Source organism: Manis pentadactyla, chromosome 2 (assembly GCF_030020395.1).
Source record: "Manis pentadactyla isolate mManPen7 chromosome 2, mManPen7.hap1, whole genome shotgun sequence".
Classification (NCBI taxonomy): domain Eukaryota; kingdom Metazoa; phylum Chordata; class Mammalia; order Pholidota; family Manidae; genus Manis; species Manis pentadactyla.
In genome coordinates this window covers 107,428,531-107,451,218 of record NC_080020.1, presented here as the reverse complement: position 1 = coordinate 107,451,218, position 22,688 = coordinate 107,428,531, and positions in this window count along the sequence as shown.

Below are 22,688 nucleotides of genomic sequence, written 5' to 3'. Positions count from 1 at the left end.
TAGAGAGCCCAGATACAAACCCAAGCATATATGGTCAATAATATATGATAAAGGATCCATGGATATACAATGGGGAAATGAAAGCCTCTTCAACAGCTGGTATTGGCAAAGCTGGACAGCTACATGTAAGAGAATGAAACTGGATTATTGTCTAACCCCATACACAAAAGTAAACTTAAAATGCATCAAAGACCTGAATGTAAGTCATGAAACCATAAAACTCTTAGAAAAAAATATAGGCAAAAATCTCTTGGATATAAACATGAGCAACTTCTTCATGAACATATCTTCCTGGGCAAGGAAAACAAAAGCAAAAATGAACTCATGGGACTATATCAAACAAAAAAGCTTCTGTACAGCAAAGGACACCATCAGTAGAACAAAAAGACATCCTACAGTATGAGAGAATATATTCATAAATGACATGTCCGATAAGGGGTTGACATCCAAATTATATAAAGAGCTCATGCACCTCAACAGACAAAAAGCCAATTAAAAAATGGGCAGAGGAGCTGAACAGACAGTTCTCCAAAGAAGAAATTCAGATGGCCAACAGGCACATGAAAAGATGCTCCACATCCCTAATCATCAGAGAAATGCAAATTAAAACCACAATGAGATATCACCTCAGAGCAGTTAGGATGGCCAACATCCAAAAGACAAACAACAACAAATGCTGGTGAGGATGTGGAGGAAGGGGAACCCTCCTACACTACTGGTGGGAATGTAAAATAGTTCAACCATTGTGGAAAGCAGTATGGAGGTTCCTCAAGAAACTCAAAATAGAAATACCATTTGACCCAGGAATTCCACTCCTAGGAATTTACCTGAAGAATGCAGAGCCCAGTTTGAAAAAGACATATGCAACCCTATGTTTATCACAGCACTGTTTACAATAGCCATGAAATGGAAAGAAATCAGTAGATGAATGGATAAAAAAGATGTGGTACATATACACAATGGAATATTATTCAGCCATAAGAAAAAAAGCAAATTTTACCATTTGCAACAACATGGATGGAGCTAGAGGGTATTTATGCTCAGTGAAATAAGCCAGACAGAGAAAGACAAATACCAAATGATTTCACTCATCTGCGGAGTATAAGAACAAAGAAAAAAACTGAAGGAACAAAACAGCAGCAGACTCACAGAACCCAAGAATGGACTAACAGTTACCCAAGGGAAAGGAATTGGGGAGGATGGGTGGGAAGGGAGGGATAAGGGGGAAAGAGGGGTATTACGATTAGCACATATAATGTAGGGCAGGGGGGACACAGGGAAGGCAATATAACACAGAGAAGACAAGTAGTGATTCTATAGCATCTTACTACACTGATGGACAGTGACTCTAATGGGGTATGTGGTGGGGACTTGATAATAGGGGAAGTCTGATAACCATAATGTTGTTCATGTAATTGTACATTAATGATAGCAAAAAAAAAAGAAGTCAGAGGACAGCCTCTGCACAGCTGCCCAGTTGACATCACTTCTTTTCTAGCCAATTCAAGACAATAACTGATGATTTCTGAATACCCATTTCAAATATCAGGAGACTGTAATTTTCCCCACTGGGTTAGATTTCCATGTTCATCCATGTGTCAATGTATTTGTATGGGTTGGGGGGGATCACATACCATAAACAGGGATGTTGACATTTTCAGAGGAAGTGAGTTGAGTTGACATCATATAAAACAATTTACTAAAATCTTCCCCTCAGTGAAGAAGTTTCTTTCCTTCATTCTAGACTTTTGGGATTTTTTTTTTTAATTCCTCATTGACTTTTAGTATTACATAGACATCTATGCCCAGCTCCTGTTAAGTTTATTACATTCTGAATTGACCCTTTTGAGATTTATTAAAGGGATTCATGTTGGAAGAGCAAGTGATTACTAGGGTTCACATGTGGAAAGAGCAGTTAGCCATGTGAAATGAAATGAAATCTTTATGGCCCTCTATGGTGGTCCCAAGAAAGCTATCCAAGGCGTACAGGCTCTTAGCCAGAAAAACTCATGCTGTGCTGTGAAAATGCCTTCTCACCTGTGTCAGCAAGACTGCCACAGCCCCTCACCCATGGCTAAGAGACACAGCCTTGACTGTTCAAAGATAAAACTGAATGGGAGCCTGTTTCCCACATCCCTGACAGAACTCTTTAGGAGAATGAGTACCAATCCTTAATCTTGCCTTCTCGCACACACAGATAGCACCATAATACGTAGTGTCTGTTTTTTCAAGGCACTAACCAAATGTATCCTTGACACACTGCTCTGATGTATCGATTAATGTATCCCCTATTGTAAAAAAGGTATATAAACTGTTCTTAGACAAAATGTTGGCAAAATAGTCTGAACAGAACTCTTTCTTTGATTAAATGTTTTCAGGCCATGGTTCTCAGTAAGAATCTGAATAAACTCTATCTTTCTTAACACAATAACTGTGTTCATTTCAGCCTACAGCCACTTGCAAAGTTAGGGCTCCTGGTTTGGGACCACCAGTCTAGAAAACAGAATCCACCCAGTTTTCTCTGGTGGTGCAGTCAAAGGACATTGATCAAAGAGTGTTTTTGTGGTTTCTATCTGTTCAATTTTAGCTGATAAAAGCATATAATGAAATGTGGGTTTTTTCCTGATTAACTTGCCATAAGTTAAACTTTACTTCAGAATAACCTTAATTTGGAGGGAACTCCAAGGGGTCAACATAGAAAGAGCCTGAAGCTACCTCCTCCCGTGCAATACACATCTAAACCGACACACAGAACATTCGTTCTGGGGAAGAACTGAGGTCTAACTAAACACCTTCTGCACAAGAAGGGATGAAAAGACCACATAAAAAACATAGGACAGACAGAGACACAATAACAAAGGGAGCCCACTCCCAATGCAGCCCTGCGGCAGGGAGGGATATCACTGAGGGACCTGAGCACAGATTTGCCTGCCCTCAGGCACAGAAAAAAATCTGCAGTTTAAAAGGGTTTAAAGACCAACCACACCATAAGTGAAGGACACCAATTTTCAGAACTAAATCACCTACCTAATAGCAAGGAAACTGCTATAACTCTCTCAAGGACCAGAAGTTCTGGTGAGCACCATCGTTTACCTCCCCCCACAGACATTGCCACTGGATGGGAGCAGAGTGAGTGAAATCATTTATGAATCATTTATTAGCTCACAAGTCAGTGGATTGGCCATTTGTGCAGTTTTTCTGCCTGTCTCAGGGAGGCTGGGGAGATAAAATGAGAGTTCCTGTGGCCAGCATTCTCACCTGGCCCTGGTTGACTAGCTCACACCTGTGGGCAATACATGGCTGTTGACTCTATAAAAAGAGCTCTGCCCAGTGCTCTGGGCACAACACGCTGGCAGGGCTGCAAGGCTGCAGGAGAGCAGAGAAGAGGCTGGAGTGGTGGCAGCACCAAGGACAGAGGCCCAGAGGATGGCTGTGCAGACAGAGGGGCCCAGAGGCAAGGGGAGAGATCAGCTTGCTGCATGCAGACTTACTCTGAGTGAATGGGATTTTTGTGATTGACCTGCCACCTCGAAATAAAGTTGGGTATAACCCTTTCACCCCAAGAATGTTTTGCTGTCAATTTCTTTGGCCACATTGAATCTATAGCGAACTTGCCCGGGGCTGAAACCCATTGGCAAGACAGAGGTTCACCCATTCATCAACTGCTTAGACGACAGCTTGGCAGGGGCTGGATGGTCTAGGAGGGACGTACTTATCTGACAAGCTGTCAGCTGGAGAGCCTCTTCCACATGGCCTCCACAACAGGGTAGTTCACAGACGTGTTCAGTTGGTGAGAGTGGAAAAAAACATGGGTGTGAAAGCGGCATTCTCTTGAAGAGTAGGCTGGAAACCCTCACAGCATCCCTTCTGCAATGTAACAAGGCCCATTGAAATTTAAGCAATGAGGAAACGGGCCCACCTGTGGAGCTCCAGTAAATTTGGGGCAATTTTTCATCTACCACATTATGGGATGGGTCCCAATACATACATTAAAAAGTAAGGAAGTATCAAATGACAAAACAAACAATTTAGTAACAAGTTTGATGTCCTCTATTCAAGGGAAAACAATCCACGGACTGGGGAGTACAGGGCCTCACCAGCAGTGGAACCTTCTCCCCAAGAGATCTGGGGCAAGAGGGAGTTAGTTTTACCAGGTGGTAGAAGAGGCAACAAGGAAACGAGGCAGGATTGGCAAGGAGATCAGGGACTCCCTTAGAGAGCCAGCAGGTCCTATTTTCGAGGGTTTTTTGGGAGAAGAATGAGTTTTACAGAGCATTGGGAGAAGCAACATGGAAACAGTTGTGGCTGGGAGCTCTGGGATCTCCTTATAAAGCCAGCAGATGTTAATTTCTAGGATCAGGCGAGCCAGCTGACGCTGAGTCGGGAGGTCGGGATAGGCACAGGTTGGCTACGACAGGTGTTTCCCATAAGTGCAGGCTGATTTAGATTTAGATTTGTAACATGGGCCAGGCTTCTGGCTCAGCCTCCATTTTGTGGGACCCAGTATAAAAATTAACTTTATGAAAAACAAAGAAAGTTGCATTCCTAGCTCCGCAGCCGGGCTCCATCGATGAACCAAAAGTCGCTTCGTGACTTGTGGCTCCTCCCAGGCCTTCACCTGATGTTCCCTCCCCTCTAACCATCCTGTTATCTGATCATTCCTGTGGTTCACTCCTTTTCTGTATTCCTCTTTACTGCCTGACACAGCCTACAAGAGTTCTGATTCGGTTGGGTAGTATTAGTTCATATACAGCATCCCTATCAGAATTCTCTCACTAGATCACCTCCAAAAGGTGCTGGCCTGTTTAAAGATTTCTGATTCTCAAAGGGGAGAGGAGAGTCAGCAAGAACTCCCTGCCAAAATCACCTGTTGACATTATGTTTTCCCTAATTATGCCAGGACAGCTCTTTCCCACCTTCTAGAATAGGCTCAAACCTACAAGAATTCCTTCCACCATAAAAGCTTCCCCAGCATCCAGAGGTAGAATCAGTGGCTTTCTCTCCTGTGGTCTTGTATTATCTCAATTTTTGGACTGGCTAACATCTTACAATAATACAGACAGAATACTGGGAAGGGTGGGCAAGGTTATAGAAACATTTCTGGTGGGCAAAATGGACTCAGATTGAAATTACCTGAAGGTTGTGGTGTTTACTTCTAAAGCCCTTCAAGTATGGTTATTGCCTCAGCCTCATAGCTCTCACAATGCTGACAGAAGACAAGTCCTAGCTCACTGTTAAATTTCTTAAACAAGGAGGCCTTTAGACTGAGGTGGCTCTAATGCCATGGTAGCCTACTTATGTAGCAAAATCTAAGCCTGTAAATGCCTCAAGGTTATGATATCAAAACCTAAGGACAACTGATCACAAACAGCCAGTCAGGCTTTATGCTATAGCCAATCCATAATGTCTGTGTGTTGCTTCCTGCTTTTCTCTGAGAAATCTCTCCCCACCTCCTGTTGGTAGAGCCCTCCTAACCACTTCCAATTTGGTGCTGCCTGGTGGAGCCAATTTTTGCTCAAACTTTTAAAAATTTGACATAACTCAGTTTATCCTTTAACAACAGAGTAACCTCTGAAGTTAATTGATCGCCTAAAGTCACACACACAAGGGCAAAGACGTAGCCCATTGAGTTGTATTTCTGAGTGGTTCTCAAATGGGCCCACTGGAAAGATGACTTATGTAACAGTCTTTAGTTCCATTACGCTAATATTCTCTGACTTGCATTTCAACTGAGTTTAAAATAATAGCTACTTCCTTCTACATCAGTTTCAGAAATGTAATTCATTGATTTGATGACTCATTATAAACAATGAATTTCAGCTTTAATAAATAAGGTAAGTGCTGGAATCAGAAAATCAGTTTTCAGCATGTTAATATTGTAGAGGAGGAAAAATTCTTCCTTCCTCCCTTTTAGGTTCTGTGGCTGGTCTAAAAATTAAACTGACATAAGACAGATTAATAGGAGAAGAAAAACAATTTTAATTATGTTCATACAGAAAAGAGCCTCAAAAAGGTGGCAGACAATCAAGGTTTATATAACACCCTGAGCTAAGGAAAGGATAGGGGTCTGGAATGTCAAAGTAGGGGAAGGCAATTTATGGGAAGGTGAAAAAAGAAGAGAGGAAATGTTTGATAAAAAAAGTTTGCCCTGCCAGGTAGGTAAGTCTCCCAGATGAACTTATCTCTATTGTTAGCTCTCTTCCTGGTACAGGCCCCCTTTCTAATATAAATTACCCTCACAAAAGGATAACTTCTGCTCTGTTTCTAAAGCTTCCCCTGTATCTGCAGTTTCTCAAAATAATCCTTACACCAAAGAGGCATATTTTAGAGTAGCATATTCTGCTACCCTTCAATATTTTACTTCCTTGATTAGAGCTGGAGGGAAGAAGCAACTTTTCAAAAATAGAGAAAGCAGAATAAAATGTAGAACAGAATGTATTTTCCTAAAAACAACCATTTCAATGTGCAACAAAATTAGGTGGCCTTCTCACTGGCATGTTGTATCCATTTATTGAGATTGAACATTCAAATAATGTAACATAATTTAATTGTATAGTTATTTGTGCTTTAAAACTTGGTTGAAAAATAGTCCAAGTGTCAGGTTGGATTCTCCAGGAAGCAGGCTGTGAGCAGAGTTTAGCATGCAGAATATTTATTAGGGAGTGCACTGGGGACCAACGTCTGGGGCAGGGAGGAGAAGAAAGTAAGGGTGGGCAGATCAAGTCAAGATGCAATACAGAACCGATAAAGCCTGGGCTGACCCCATAAGGGCTTGTGGATCTGAATAGCCCTTCAGAATTGTCCTGAATTGTCCCAAGATGCTCAGACCTTCATACCTCTGCCTCAGTTAGGAGTATAAACTGCTACAGCCATTCTGGAGAACAGCTGAGCAGTGTTTAGTGGAACCTAGTGGGCCAACACCCTGTGACTTGCCACTATTACTCGTTCACATGTGCTCTAGAGAAACTCTTGCATGGGTTGATAGGAGAAAGGTTGTGGCAGGGAAATGGAGTCTCCGTGTTGTCCATTATCAAAGAACTAGACAAATAGAATAGGGTGCTTGCACATGCCTACTCAATGGTCAAAAACAATGAATTAGATGATGATAATAATAGTAAACATTTAATAAATGTTAAAAAACAAAATTCAAGTAAATTTGAAGCTCGAATTGGCTTTATTAAGCAACTTGTCAGCCTCCCTTGTAGCAAGCAGAGAGATGCTCTGCTGAACTACAGAAAAGGAAAGGTTTTTAAAGTTAGAGAGGGAGCAGAGAAAAGGAAATTATTAGCAGAGAATCCATTGTTCTAGGCAAGGTCACACTCCTCAGGTGAATAGAAAGAGTCTATCAATAAATTTTCTAGTGCTAACGGGAAATTTCATGTTGACTGATTAAAGCTTGTGTAGAGGTGGGTGGAGGGTGGGGCAGGCATGGGGGCTTGCTGAGACTGCCGTTAGGTTAGGTATTAAGTCTTGTTTTCCTGACATAGAGCCATTAGCATAAGTGACCCCATCTTTATCTGTGGTTGTTCTTTTAACAAAAACCACTATGGAATCCTAATATTAGCTAACATTTATCAAACCCTTACTATTTGCCAGACCCTTTGTTTACCTGCATCATCTTTATTCAGACCTATGTTATCTGCATTGGGTATCTCTAGATGTGGAAGCTGCGGTGCTGAGAGGTGAATTTGCTCATGATCACAGCTAAGAAGTAGCAGAGCCAGAGTTCAAATGCAGGAATTTTCCCTTTGACAGGTTGTACTTTTCCCCACTACCCAAGCATAGCTCTTTGAGACAGAATGTTGAGTGGAGAAAAAAAAAGAAAGAAACACAACAAGGTCTAGCACATAATACTTGTTATATAAATATAAAGCACACCTAATACACATTAACATCACACATCTTTGAATAACCCATACCTTGCCAAGGACTTATGTTAAGCACTTGAAAGTAACAGCCTTTGGTGGAAGAAGGGAAATGGACATAGGAAGATGAAAGGGAAACATAGTGAAAAAAGAAAAGAAAGAGGAAAAGGGCCTAGCATGTATCTCTGATGCTGCTGCACTGTAAACTGGTTATGGCTGAGTCAACACTGCACCTGGAGCTCAAAGCACATTAAAAAATACAGTAAAACTTCAGATCTGATCAGGCCTCAAAACTTCCCTGATAAAAGCATTTGTCATTTCTTTGGAATAACTTACAAAGTCCTTGAAAAGAGATACATGACTCTCTGTGACCTGGGCCCCTCTGGCACACTTAATGTCCAGCCATTCAACTCTTTCCTCTGTTCCATGAATACCTTGTACCTTCCCCCTGAGAGCCTCCCCAGACCATCTACCTTCAGCCTGAGTGTCTGCTCCTTCTCCTTACATGTTGGCTACATTCTGCCCATCCTTCAGGTCTCAGCTGAAATATCCTTTCTCCAGGGACACCTTCCCTTGTTCCCCAGATCAGGTCGGCTCTTCTCCCACCTAATATGGGGGCACGCACATTATTTGCTATGTTCACCATCCCTAAGCCCCACAGAGTGTTTAGCATGTATTAGGCACACAGTTAATATTAAATGAATAAATGAAAGCCAGAGCCACATTTTTTCTAATGACCACAAATTTGGGGGCACTTCTTCCTTTAAGTGGTAGAAATCTATGTTCCATCCCTTTGAACCTAGTGGGTTTGTAACTGTTTCAAACAATAGTGTTAGACATAGAAGTTATACTGAATGGTTTTGAAGACTAAGTCCTGAAAAGTGATATGCCTTCCTCTGAGCTCTCGTAGGACACTCCATTTGGAGGAAGCCAACCACCACGTAACTCCAACAACACAGAGACCACCAGGCTGGAAAGGCCACATGGAGTCACTGAAAATATTCCCAGCTGAGCCCAGCTTCTAGCCATCTCTGCCAAAAAAAAAGACCAGTGACACCATCTGGGACCCCCCTCACCAACCAACCCACTCGCTGAGTACCAAGGAATGACTTCATTTGTAGCTACAGGAACAGAATTATTGTTCAGCCAACCTCTCTCTGTTCAGATTTCTGATCTACTGATTATGTGAGCTATACTAAAACTGTCGCTGTAACCATCATTAACTTGGGTAGTTTGTTCTGCAGCAGCAGCAACTGGAATATCCAGAGACCAGAGAAGAGGGATACAAAGAAACCCTGGAGATTGAGAGCACGTGCATGTACTAGATGAATGATAACACAGGGTTTCATATATACAATACAGCCACAAATGTGCTGGTAAAAGTTACAAATTTTGAAAGTAAAGAATCCTACAAGTATCCAAGATTTGAGGCACAAGTCTGCCCCCTGTCTAACAGGGGTTTAGCACCATTACCGTCCAGATGCTAATTCTACTAAGGTCTCCAAGCATTGTGATAACCCAAAAATATCCTTTACACACTGGAAATTGGACAATAAAACTCATTTCTTACTGACATCATTAATTAAAATCATTCTTTCTATAACCACTGTTTGAAAAAGAAATTATAAGAGTATCACAGGATTGAATTTTCAGACTATCTTATTCAACAGTTTTATTCTAGTTTTGAAACTTTTAAGATTGTTTTAGGAGCTTAGAACTTAAAAATAGTATCAGTGAAACTGCATTTCTCAGTAGATGAGGTTTGAATTTCAGGCCTAGGTAGATCCTTCTGGGAGATTAGGGAAAGGAAAATTTCCCACCATTATTAAGGATTTTTTAATGTTTCTTGAGGTTCCAAATCCCAGTAATTTGTCTCTAAACTCAACCTTGAAAAAATTGTTTTCTACATAATTTTGTATTTGAAACTTGTAAAATTTCAAAGCCATAAGAAATGCTCTGTAAAGAAAATCTCACTGCCACTGCAAGCAGTGAATATGAAATTATAACAATTCAACAAAACTTCTTTTACTCAAATTGAGGATATGAACAACTCTGGATAAATAATTCTCTACAAAGTATCATGCATAGCATAATGCCTTATGTTATTGAAACTTTTATCAAGACTTTTTGGTAAACATCTATCTTGGCTATATTCTACTTAGTTTGACCTTATTAAAAAGGAGTTTATTGGACAGAATCTGTTTAACTTTGCTTGGTAATTTCAAAACATATAATAGCCTAAATATCTAGAAATGTGACTGCAAGTAGTAGAAGTAAAAAAGATAAATATCTTGGTTTGTCACTGTCTTACTAAGTAGAAAGGAGGACCCCCACCACCACCACCACTACCACTACCCTCACCTCCAAACAGGAAATTTAATGGCTGATTTATTCTTCCTCTGCTGCTCCCTATATCAAATAAGTACATCAGCATTTATGATGATCTAAGTTACAAAATACCTAAGCCCCAAACAACCATTCTCTCTGACCTCCAAATACCCATTCCATCACTGAGATTCAACATCTTCATATCCCTTGAATTTTCTCTTTTAAAAGTTCTTAGATTGTCTGATTTCCCTAATTCCCTTTCTGTAAGTTCTGGTCTCACTGGAATTGTCCTTCGAAAATACAGATGGGATCATGTCAATCCCTTGGTTTAAGTATGTTGATGATATTCAAGTGCCATCAAGATACAGTTTATGCTCCTTAGCCTGATATTCAAGGCCCATGATAAACCTGTCCTGTGGCCCCAGCCTACTGTAGAGTTTCCGGTTAGGTACCTTTAACTCCAATCTCAACTTAGAGCCAAATCTTAATCAAAACTCTCAGCTTTAACTCTGGCCTGAAGATTCTGATGGCCTATATAGATTTATTATTTTTAATGAATTGACTTAATGGTCTTAACCCTGCCTTATTTACTGTATCTCCCTGACTCCATTAAATCTCACCAAAAATAGAGCCAAGTGTCCTCCCCTAAGTGTAACAAAGAGATTTTTGGAATAACCAAATTCACCTGTATCCTTTCGAATTGCCCACAGACATAGTATTTTCTGAGCTCATTTACAGAGTTGTTTACTGGTTCATGGCTATGAAATAGTGACTGTCAGGGACAAAGCACTTAGAGCAAACCTGGGAGACGCCTGCGCTCCTTCCAGGAGGTTATGCAATGCTGCAAGGCAGTCAACAGGGGGAGCTGCACCCCTCTACCTCTGGGTGTTAAGCATTCCCAACGCACAGACTACAGGTCTTAAACTCCAGGCAACACCAATAAACAACAGGGGAGCTAGAAAAAGGTAAAACATGATGGAGTGAGAGTGCTGGCATCAGAGGCAGGGCCAGCTTCGTATATGTGTGACCTGTGTAGTAGCCTAGGGCTGCACATATAGGAGGGCCCATACTTGGTTTAATGCATTGCTGTTCTGTCTTGAAATTCTTCATTTTGTTTTTAACAGGAGCCCCACATTTTCATTTTGCACAAGGCCACACAAATTATGTAGCCAGTTCTGGTCAGAGGGTTTTGGACACTGGCACTTCCAGCCACATTTGGCCTTTGCTAAGGAAAGATATGATGTTAGATTTTCTTCATCAACTTTTCTTGCAATCCAGATCCAAACATAAAACCTTTCAATCCTATCCCCCCCAAAATTGACTAGAAGATATTTTACCAGCACTGATTTTATTTTACCACTTGGTAACCCTGTGAAGTTGATTTCCTGTGATCCCTTCAGTGAGCAAAAAGACCCAGGTGGAATATAATTATCTCCTTCTGTTTCCTGTGTGCTTTTGACATTCTTTTTTTTTTGGCAATGTTATTTTCCAGTATTTTATAACAGCCATGATGGAATCAACTTCAGGGTTGGAAGCTGGCTTGAGTTTTTTGGCCTGAAGAAGCAAGTGGAGGTCAGTGCCTTCAGTCCAGTAGCTTAAAGATGTTTAACCCTTTGCAAGGTGAGATCACCTGGTGGGCTCCAGAGCAACTGATGAAGGTGTCAAGGGAACAGGAGGTAAAAAGTGAAAACTTGGCATTTATCTGTTGCCCACAGCAAACATTTTGATGTGCCTTTCAGGTCTTGTTTTCATCTCATCTGTCCAGCATCACTCTTGGACTGCTGTATCTACACACTGTGCTCATTCACATGGGTTTGTGTTTCGTTTTTTGCTCTCATTTCAATTTTGTTAAGCAGTTATTTATTTCCTTTCTGAACTGTAAGCCCTCCGGGGTCAGAGACCATGTCTAATTTTTTTTCTAGTGTTCACACAGATCCCAGAACATGTTTGGTGTTCAACAAGTATTACATGAATATTTAAATAAATAGATGGGTAATTGCTGAATGTTCTAAAAAGGCAGTTTTATGAGACTATAGATTCCAAAGCAGAAAAAGAGTATTTTATTTGTCTTGCTCTCCTTAGTACCTCAACCCTTAGTAGCTGGTACCATCTAACTATTTAACAAATATTTTTGAATGAATTAATAAATGAAGTTGTTTGTGACCTAAAAAAATCAATGTGTCACTCATCTTAGGATCTTCATATGCATAAGTCAGTAGCTTCTGAGTTTTTAATTGTGTAAGTGCATATGAGTTTATTTTTCAAATTAAATTAATAGATTCTAATATTACTTTTTTTATACTCACTTTGTTACTACGGCATAATAATGTAAGCTATTTCTAATGTTTTTCCAAGCAGTTTCTGAGCAAATATTCAATGAACACTTTCTGTTTCTCAATCAAATGGCATTTGATAAATGAAACTGTGAGAACAACTATGAAAGTCATTCCCTTTTTAAAGATGAAATCATGGGAAGCTCATATAGTTTCTCATTGACAGATATATTTTGAACTCACTAGGATTCTTTGAAAAAAGTGCTAATATTTATAAACTAGAAGAGAAGCTTACTCATTTCAAACTAGGAAAATTGAGCTAAATTTTTCTGATTTACTTCTGGTGTATTGGTTCATTTCTACTTATTCTGACTACACTAGACACTATGATGAAGTTCTTATATACACATAAAATAGAGTATCTTCTCTGGAGGAGCTAACAATACATAAGAAAGAAAAGGTATCAATTCAAACAGCCCTAACAAATGCCACAAAAAGGCTAGCATAAGGGTAACAGAAGCACAGAGCAAGGAAAGATGGGTCACTGCTGATAGATGTGATCAATTAATGCTTCATGGAGAAGGTACCATTTTAGGTATGTCTTAAAATGGGCTTGTTTCAATAACTATTATGATATGAGTTACATGAAATATTTTATACATGCTAATTGGATGAAACAATCAATTCAAAAAGGCCATTTTCAGTATTCCTTTGTGTTGGTACTAGTATCAAGGGAAGCAAGCCTACTTGAATAGCCAGAAGCTTCAAAATTAAAAATTCACATATATAGATGAATTCTGTGAAATTAGTATGGTAAAAAACATGAGAAAATGACATCTTTCAAAGCATTTCGATGAGCAATGTTTTATCATAAGACCAGTTTAAAATCCTAGTATTTTAGCTCTTATTTAGTCCACTTCTCTTATTTAAAAAAAATTAAGACTAGGGAAGATTAATCAGCCTTCCCAAGATTAGTGACTGGGCAGCAGCTGAGAGAAGACTCCACTCCATATTTCCCACCTTGACTTAGTTCTCTTACCACCATGCTATACTCTGCCTTTCAAATAATAAAGTGTGGATTGTCCTATTCCAGTTTGCATTTTTCTGCTGGCCAAATTTTAAGTTTCATAGAAAACAAAATTAATGAAAATCAATCTTCCAGCAACCAGGCAAAAAAAAAAAAAAGTAGGTAAGAGCAACGTTGGCAGTACATACACTTTCAAACTGTTATTGAACAAAAATTTCAAAGTATAATGATTAATATTTTTAACAATTTATGCAGGAACTGTATTAAGCACTTTTAAAAGGCATCATTTCATTTAACCATCACAAAAACCCTTTGAGGTAGAATTATTGATGTGTACTCAGATAAAACAGCTGAGGCAGGTACAATTAAGAACTTGCCCACGATCACCCAGTTAGCAGACAGAAGAGCTGGGGCTTGAATCCACACGGAACCTATGCCCTTAGCCACTAAGTTACCAAGACAAACCACGGCAGATGCCAGACTACATCCACTAACAGACTCTGGACTGCACAGACTATATTGTATTAAGCTTCCATCTCCCTTAACCTCCCTTCCATCCAGTCCCTGATACTTTATAAGCCTCCTTTATAAACTACTTGAATAACTATGGGTTATTTATCCACTCTATGGTGCCGACCCACTAACCAAAACTTAAACCGATGTGATTTATTCTTTGGTTGGGGAAATAATTGTTGATCTGGCTTTTCCTGGACGTTAAGTCATGTTCTTGCAACCATGTGAGAACATCTAAGAAGCACGAGATGCTGAGGGGAGCGAGAGCGAAGGAGGTTACGGTCGGCACAGGCGGAAGGGTGGGACTATTGCTGGGGACCCACTTCCGCTTCCGGGGCCGGGACAGTTGTGTGGGGCAGATATACCGGCACCCCGAGAGGCTGTGAGGGAGACTGTGGAGAACTGGGAGTGACAGCAGGTAGGCTCCAGACCCTTTGTCGGCGTGTTCGAAATATCCACCTTTTCCGTGGATACCCTTTTCTTCATCCTGCCTCACAGTCTCCTGGCCAAGCTGTGTGGTGAGTCAGCCACTTCACTCAGGCCTGTGATCGAGGAGAGCCGCCCGAGCCAGGCCTCCAAGCTGTGAGTGAGTTCATGGCGGGCGGGCGAGCGAGCCGGGAGATGCGGAGGGACGGAGCCTGGCCCCACTGAGCCTGCCCTGGGGCCTGTGAGGACGGCTTGGCCAGGTGGGGGAGAGTGAGCGGGCGAGGCCCAAGGCAGCTGGCGGAGAGGGCAAAGAAGGAAACGGGATTCACGCCCCCGTGGAGATGGTTGAAGCGGGGCCCTGACGGCCGTGAGGGCCGTGAGGGCCGTTAAGCAGTCTCTGCTTCTCACCGAAGAATTTGACAGGCACTGAATCACCAGCTTGCCACCTAGTATCACCCGGCAAGAAGACCTTATCCACTGAAGAGACTTTGATCTAGGAAGTTAGGAAAGGGCTAATGAAGACACCTAGAAATGAACCCGATGGCTCTCCTTCCAGCGTGACCAACTCATCCAAGAGAGAACATGCAGGAACAGCCAGTGGCATGTTCGTGAGGGTTTTGTAAGCACGCCAAGAGCCTCATTAGGGGAGAGGAGTTGGGAGAAAATCACGCTGAAAGTAAAATGAATTTAAATCAGGAGCTAAGCCAACTTCCCTGAAAAAACCCTACAAACCGTTTTTATTTTCAAATGTTAGAAACTGAAAAAAGGAAAAGTTGAGAGGAAGGATTTCATATTAATGACCAGCTTATACTATAGTTCTATTAAAGAATAATAGTATATCAAGTAGAGATGATTTTTAAATTTTGTCCCAAATGAAATTTTGTTGTATTTATCATGGAATGTTATTTCTATTATTCTCCTGCCTCAAGGATCAAGTTTTAACTATTTAAGGGATTTTATAGAGTCTTACTAGCATATATGATATAGAGGATAAAATATATAGCTAAAATTCTCTCAGATTTAAAAACAAGTAATATTTGTTAGTGTAATATCTAAAAAAGAAGAAGGAAATAGGATTTCTTTATGAAGTAACGTGGTCAAGCAATGTCAGTTTTGGTGTACCTCATTTTAAATAATAATATGACCCCCAAAGTTGCTTTGAGTAATTAAGATTTACTTACCTTTTACTTTGGACTAGTTCTCACTGCCCTTTTACACACCAGGTGTTAGTATATGTTCTTTTCTCAATCTAGAATGCCATAATTTCAAATTGGTATTTTCTCCTTTTTTGCCAGAGAAGAGTCTGAGGACAAATATCTTATGCTTTAATTAATTGTATTAATCCTAATTTTTCTAGATCCTCTCCCACCGCCAATGCTGGTTGTTTTGCAAAAGTCAATTTCTCTGTCCTGACTGAATGAGTTTAACTCTGGAATTCTGTAGAATTTCTTATGGTTGGTTCTAAAACTGATTATTCTCCACTTTACTAGTTAGCTGGCTATCCCTGAAAATTTTCAGGTATACTCTTGTACAATGTAACAAGAGAATAGAAATGCTGAGTGATTGCTTTGAGCATATTAACTTCCATATGTCTCCTATTACCAAGAAAGTACCAACAAAATATGAAAAATAAGAGTTTTTGTCCCTGATGCAAAAATCCTCAATAAAAATTAGCAAACTGAATTCAGAAATACATTAAAGGATCATTCACCATGACCAAGTACAACTTATTCCAGGGATGCAAGAATGGTTCAATATCCACAAATCAGTGTGATATACCACATTAACAAAAGGGAGATTAAAAACCCTATGGTCAAGAGATGCTAAAAAACGTTTGACAAAATTCAGCATCCATTCATGATAAAAACTCTGAAGTGGGTATAAAGGGAATGTACCCCAATGTAATAAAGGCCATATACAAAAAACCTACAACTAACTTCATACTCAATTACAAAAACTGAAAGTTTCCTCTAGAATTAATAATTGAATTCAATAAAGTTGCAAGATGCAAAATCAATATACAGATATTTGTTTTTGTATACAAATAATGAGCTAACAGAAAGAGAAATCAAGAAAACAATCGCATTTACAGAATTGCATCAAAAAGAATAAAATACCTAGGAATAAATTTATCCAAGGAGGTAAAACACCTGTACTCTGAAAACTATAAGAGACTGATGAAAAAAACTAAAGAATACACAAATAAATGAAAAGCTACTCCATACTTATGTATAGGAAGAATTAAAATAGTTAGAATAGCATACTGTCTAAAGCAATCTACAGATGCACTGTATTCCCTAACAAAATATCACTGGCATTCCCTAACAAAATACCACTGAACTAGAGAAAATAATCCTAAAATTTCTATGGAACCACAAAAAAATCCTGAATAGCCCAAGCAATCTTGAAAAAGAAAAAGTTAGAGGTAGCACACTCCCTAATATCAAACTATACTAGGAAGCTACAGTAATCAAAACAGTAAGGTACTGGTACAAGAATAGATAATATAGACCAGTGAAGCAAAATAGCCCAGAAATAAATCAGTACCTGTATGGTCATTAACATATGACAAAGAAGGCAAGAATATACAATGGAAAAAAAGACAGTCTCTTCAATAAGTGGTGCTGAGAAAACTGGACAGCTACCAGCAAAAGAATGAAACTGCATCACTGTCTTATACCATGCACAAAAATAAATTTGAAATTGACTAAAGACCCAAATATAAGATGTAAAACCATAAAACTAGAAGAAACATAGGCAGTACACTCTTGAACATTAGCATTAGTAGTTTCTTTCTGGATATGTCTCCCCAGGCAAGGGAAACAAAAGGAAAAAAAAAATAGACTATATCAAACTAAAAAGCTGCACAGCAAAGGAAACCAAGAAAACTAAAAGGCAGCCTACTGTATGGGAGAATATATTTGCAAATGATATATCCAAGAAGGGACTGATATCCAAAGTGTATAAAGAACCCATACAGCTGAACACCAAAAAAAAAATCCAATTAAAAAATGGGCAGAAGATCTGAATAGACTTTTTCCAAAAAAGACATCCAGATGGCCAACAGACACTTGAAAAGATGCTCAACATCACTAATCATCAGGAAAATGCAAACCAAAATCACAGTGAGATATTACTTCACAGGATTCAGAGTGGCTAATATCAACACAATTAAGAAATAAGTGTTGGTGAGGATATAAGGAAAAGGAAACCTTTGATAATGCTGGTGGGATTGTGAATTGGTTCAGCTGTAATGGAAAGTGGTATGGCAGTTTCTCAAAAAACTAAAAGTAGGAATATCACAGGACCCAGTATTCCCACTTCTAGGAATTCACCTGAGGAAAACAAAATCACTAATTTGAAAAGATATATGCATCCCTATGTTTATCACAGCATTATTTACAGTAGCCAAAATACAGAAGCAAACTAAATGTCCACCAATAGATGAATGGATAAGGAAGATGTGGTATACATATACAATGGTATATTATTCAGACATAAAAAAGAATGAAACTTTGTCATTTATAATATGGATGAACCTAGACAGTATTATGTAAGTTAAATCAGTCAGACAAAGACAAATACTGTATGATGTCATTTATATGTGGATTCTTAAAAACAAATGAACAAACAGAACAGAAACAGACTCATAAACAATGGTGATTGCCATAGGGGTGGAGATTTGGGAGATGGATGATAGTTAAAGGGGAAAAGGGGAAAATAGGTAAAGGGGAAAAAAATTAGGTTGTTTGATATTTTGATCTGAATGATGATACAGGAATGTAGACACGTCAAAATTCATCAAGCTATACACTAAGATTTGTGTATTTTATTATATGTAACTCTAAAAGTATTTATTTACATATATGTGTGTGTGTGTGTATATATATTTGTATCATTAATCTACAATTACATGAAGAACATTATGTTTACTAGGCTACCCCCTTCACAAAGTCCCCCCACATACCCCTTCACAGTCACTATCCATCAGCTTAGTAAGATGCTGTAAAATCACTACTTGTCTTCTCTGTGTTGTAGAGCCCACCCCATACCGCCCCCCACATTATACATGCTAATTGTAATGCCCTGTTTCTTTTTCCCCACCCGTATCCCTCCCTTCCCACCCATCTTCCCCAGTCCTTTTCCCTTTGTTAACTGTTAGTCCATTGTTGGGTTCTGTGATTCTGCTGCTGTTTTGTTCCTTCAGTTTTTCTTTGTTCTTATTCTCCACATATGAGTGAAATCATTTGGTACTTGTCTTTCTCCGCCTGGCTTATTTCACTGAGCATAATACCCTCTAGCTCCATCCATGTTGTTGCAAATGGTAGGATTTGTTTTCTTCTTATGGCTGAATAATATTCCATTGTGTATATGTACCACATCTTCTTTATCCATTCATCTACTGATGGACACTTAGGTTGCATCCATTTCTTCGCTATTGTAAATAGTGCTGCGATAAACATAGGGGTGCATCTGTCTTTTTCAAACTGGGCTGCTGCATTCTTAGGGTAAATTCCTAGAAGTGAAATTCCTGGGTCAAATGGTATTTCTATTTTAAGCATTTTGAGGAACCTCCATACTGCTTTCCACAATGGTTGAACTAATTTACATTCCCACCAACAGTGTAGGAGGGTTCCCCTTTCTTCACAACATTGCCAACATTTCTTGTCGTTTCTCTTTTGGGTGGTGGCAATCCTTACTGGTGTGAGGCGATAGCTCATTGTGGTTTTAATTTGCATTTATCTGATGACAAGCTATGTGGAGCATCTTTTCATGTGTCTGTTGGCCATCTGAATTTCTTCTTCAGAGAACTGTCTATTCAGCTCCTCTGCCCGTTTTTTAACTGGATTATTTGCTTTTTGTTTGTTGAGGTGTGTAAGCTCTTTATATATTTTGGATGTGAACCTTTTATCAGATCTGTCATTTATGAATATATTCTCCCATGCTGTAGGATACCTTTTTGTTCTGTTGGTGTCCTTTGCTGTACAGAAGCTTTTCAGCTTGATATAGTCCCATCTGTTCATTTTTGGTTTTGTTTCCCTTGCCCAGGGAGATATGTTCAAGAAGAGTTCACTCATGTTTATATCGAAGAGATTTTTGCCTTTATTTTTTTCTAAGAGTTTTATGGTTTCATGACTTACATTCAAGGCTTTGATCCATTTTGAATTTACTTTTGTGTATGGGGTTAGACAGTGATCCAGTTTCATTCTCTTACATGTAGCTATTCAGTTTTGCCAGCAACATCTGTTGAAGAGAGTGTCATTTCCCCATTGTTTGTCAATGGCTCTTTTATCATCTATTAATTGACCATATATGTTTGGGTTAATGTTTGGAGTCTCTATTCTGTTCCACTGGTATGTGGCTCTGTTCTTGTGCCAGTACCAAATTGTCTTGATTACTGTGGCTTTGTAGTAGAGCTTGAAGTTGGGGAGTGAGATCCCCCCCCCCACTTTATTCTTCCTTCTCAGGATGCTTTGGCTATTCAGGGTCTTTCGTGGTTCCATATGAATTTTTGAACTATTTGTTCCAGTTCATTCAAGAATGCTGTTGGTAATTTGATAGGGATTACATTGAATCTGTATATTGCTTTGGGCAGGATGGCCATTTTGATTATATTAATTCTTCCTAGCCAGGAGCATGGGATGAGTTTCCATTTGTTAGTGTCCTCTTTAATTTCTCTTAAGAGTGTCTTATAGTTCAGGGTATAGGTCTTTCACTTCCTTGGTTAGATTTATTCCTAGGTATTTTATTCTTTTTGATGCTATTGTGAATGGAATTGTTTTCCTGATTTCTCTTTCTGTTAGTTCATTGTTAGTGTATAGGAAAGCCACAGATTTCTGTGTATTAATTTTGTATCCTGCATCTTCGCTGAATTCTGATATTAGTTCTAGTAGTTTTGGAGTGGAGTCTTTAGGGTTTTTTATGTACAATATCATGTCATCTGCAAATAGTGACAGTTTAACTTCTTCTTTACCAATCTGGATTCCTTGTATTTCTTTGCTTTGTCTGATTGCCGTGGCTGGGACCTCCAGTACTATGTTGAATAACAGTGGGGAGAGTGGGCATCCCTGTCTTGTTCCTGATCTCAGAGGAAAAGCTTTCAGCCTCTCGCTGTTCAGTATGATGTTAGCTGTGGGTTTATCATATATGGCCTTTATTATGTTGAGGTACTTGCCCTCTATACCCATTTTGTTGAGAGTTTTTATCATAAATGGATGTTGAATTTTGTCGAATGTTTTTTCAGCATCTATGGAGATGATCTTGTGGTTTTTGTCCTTCTTTTTGTTGATATGGTGGTTGATGTTGATGGATTTTCTAATATTGTACCATCCTTGCATCCCTGGGATGAATCCCACTTGGTCATGGTGTATGATCCTTTTGATGTATTTTTAAATTCGGTTTGCTAATATTTTGTTGAGTATTTTTGCATCTACGTTCATCAGGGATATTGGTCTGTAGTTTTCTTTTTTGGTGGGGTCTTTGCCTGGTTTTGGTATTAGGGTGATGTTGGCTTCATAGAATGAATTTGGGAGTATTCCCTCCTCTTGTATTTTTTGGAAAACTTTAAGGAGAATAGGTATTATGTCTTCTCTGTATGTCTGATAAAATTCCAAGGTAAATCCATCTGCCTGGAGGTTTTGTTCTTGGGTAGTTTCTTGATTACCGCTTCAATTTCATTGCTGGTAGTCAGTCTGTTTAGATTTTCTGTTTTTTTTTCTGTCTTGGAAGGTTGTATTTTTCTAGAAAGTTGTCCATTTCTTCTAGGTTTTCCAGCTTGTTAGCATATAGGTTTTCATGGTATTCTCTAATAATTCTTTGTATTTCTGTTGGGTCCATCGTGATTTTTCCTTTCTCGTTTCTGATTCTTTTGATTTGTGTTGATTCTCTTTTTCTCTTAATAAGTCTGGCTAGAGGCTTATCTATTTTGTTTATTTTCTCGAAGAACCAGCTCTCGGTTTCATTGACTTTTTCTATTGTTTAATTCTTCTCAATTTTATTTATTTCTTCTCTAATCTTTATTATGTCCCTTCTTCTGCTGAACTTAGGCCTCATTTCTTCTTCTTTTTCCAATTTCGATAATTGTGACATTAGACTATTCATTTGGGATTGTTCTTCCTTCTTTAAATATGCCTGGATTGCTATATACTTTCCTCTTAGGACTGCTTTCACTGCGTCCCACAGAAGTTGGGGCTTTGTGTTGTTGTCATTTGTTTCCATACATTGCTGGATCTCCATTTTAATTTGGTCATTGATCCATTGATTATTTAAGAGCATGTTGTTAAGCCTCCATGTGTTTGTCAGCCTTTTTGCTTTCTTTGTACAATTTATTTCTAGTTTTTTACCTTTGTGGTCTGAAAAGTTGGTTGGTAGGATTTCAATCTTTTGAAATTTACTGAGGTCCTTTTTGTGGCCTAGTATGTGGTCTGTTCTGGAGAATGATCCATGTGCCCTTGAGAAGAATGTGTATGCTGTTGCTTTTGGATGTAGAGTTCTATAGATGTCTATTAGGTCCCTCTGTTCTAGTGTGTTGTTCAGTACCTCTGTGTCCTTACTTACTTTCTGTCTGATGGATCTGTCCTTTGGAGTGAGTGGTGTGTTAAAGTCTCCCAAAGTGAATGCATTGCATTCTATTTCCTCCTTTAGTTCTGTTAGTATTTGTTTCACATATATTGGTGCTCCTGTATTGGGTGCATATATGTTTATAATGGTTATATCCTCTTGTTGGACTGAGCTCTTTATCATTATGTAATGTCCTTCTTTATCTTTTGTTACTTTCTTTATTTTGAAGTCTATTTTGTCTGATACTAGTATTGCAACACCTGCTTTTTTCTCTCTGTTGTTTGCATGAAATATGTTTTTCCATCCCTTGACTTTTAATCTGTGCATGTCTTTGGGTTTGAGGTGAGTCTCTTGTAAGCAGCATATAGATGGGTTATGCTTTTTTATCCATTCTTTTACTCTGTGTCTTTTGATTGGTGCATTCAGACCATTTACATTTAGGGTGATTATTGAAAGATACGTACTTATTGCCATTGCAGGCTTTAGATTCATGGTCACCAAAGTTTCAAGGTTAGCTTGTTTACTACCTTACTGTCTAACTTAACTCACTTATTGAGCTATTATAAACACAGTCTGATGATTATTTCTCTCCCTTCTTACTCCTCCTCCTCCATTCTTCTTCATATGTTGGGTGTTTTGTTCTGTGCTCTTTTTAGGAGTGCTCCCATCTAGAGCAGTCCCTCTAAGATACCCTGT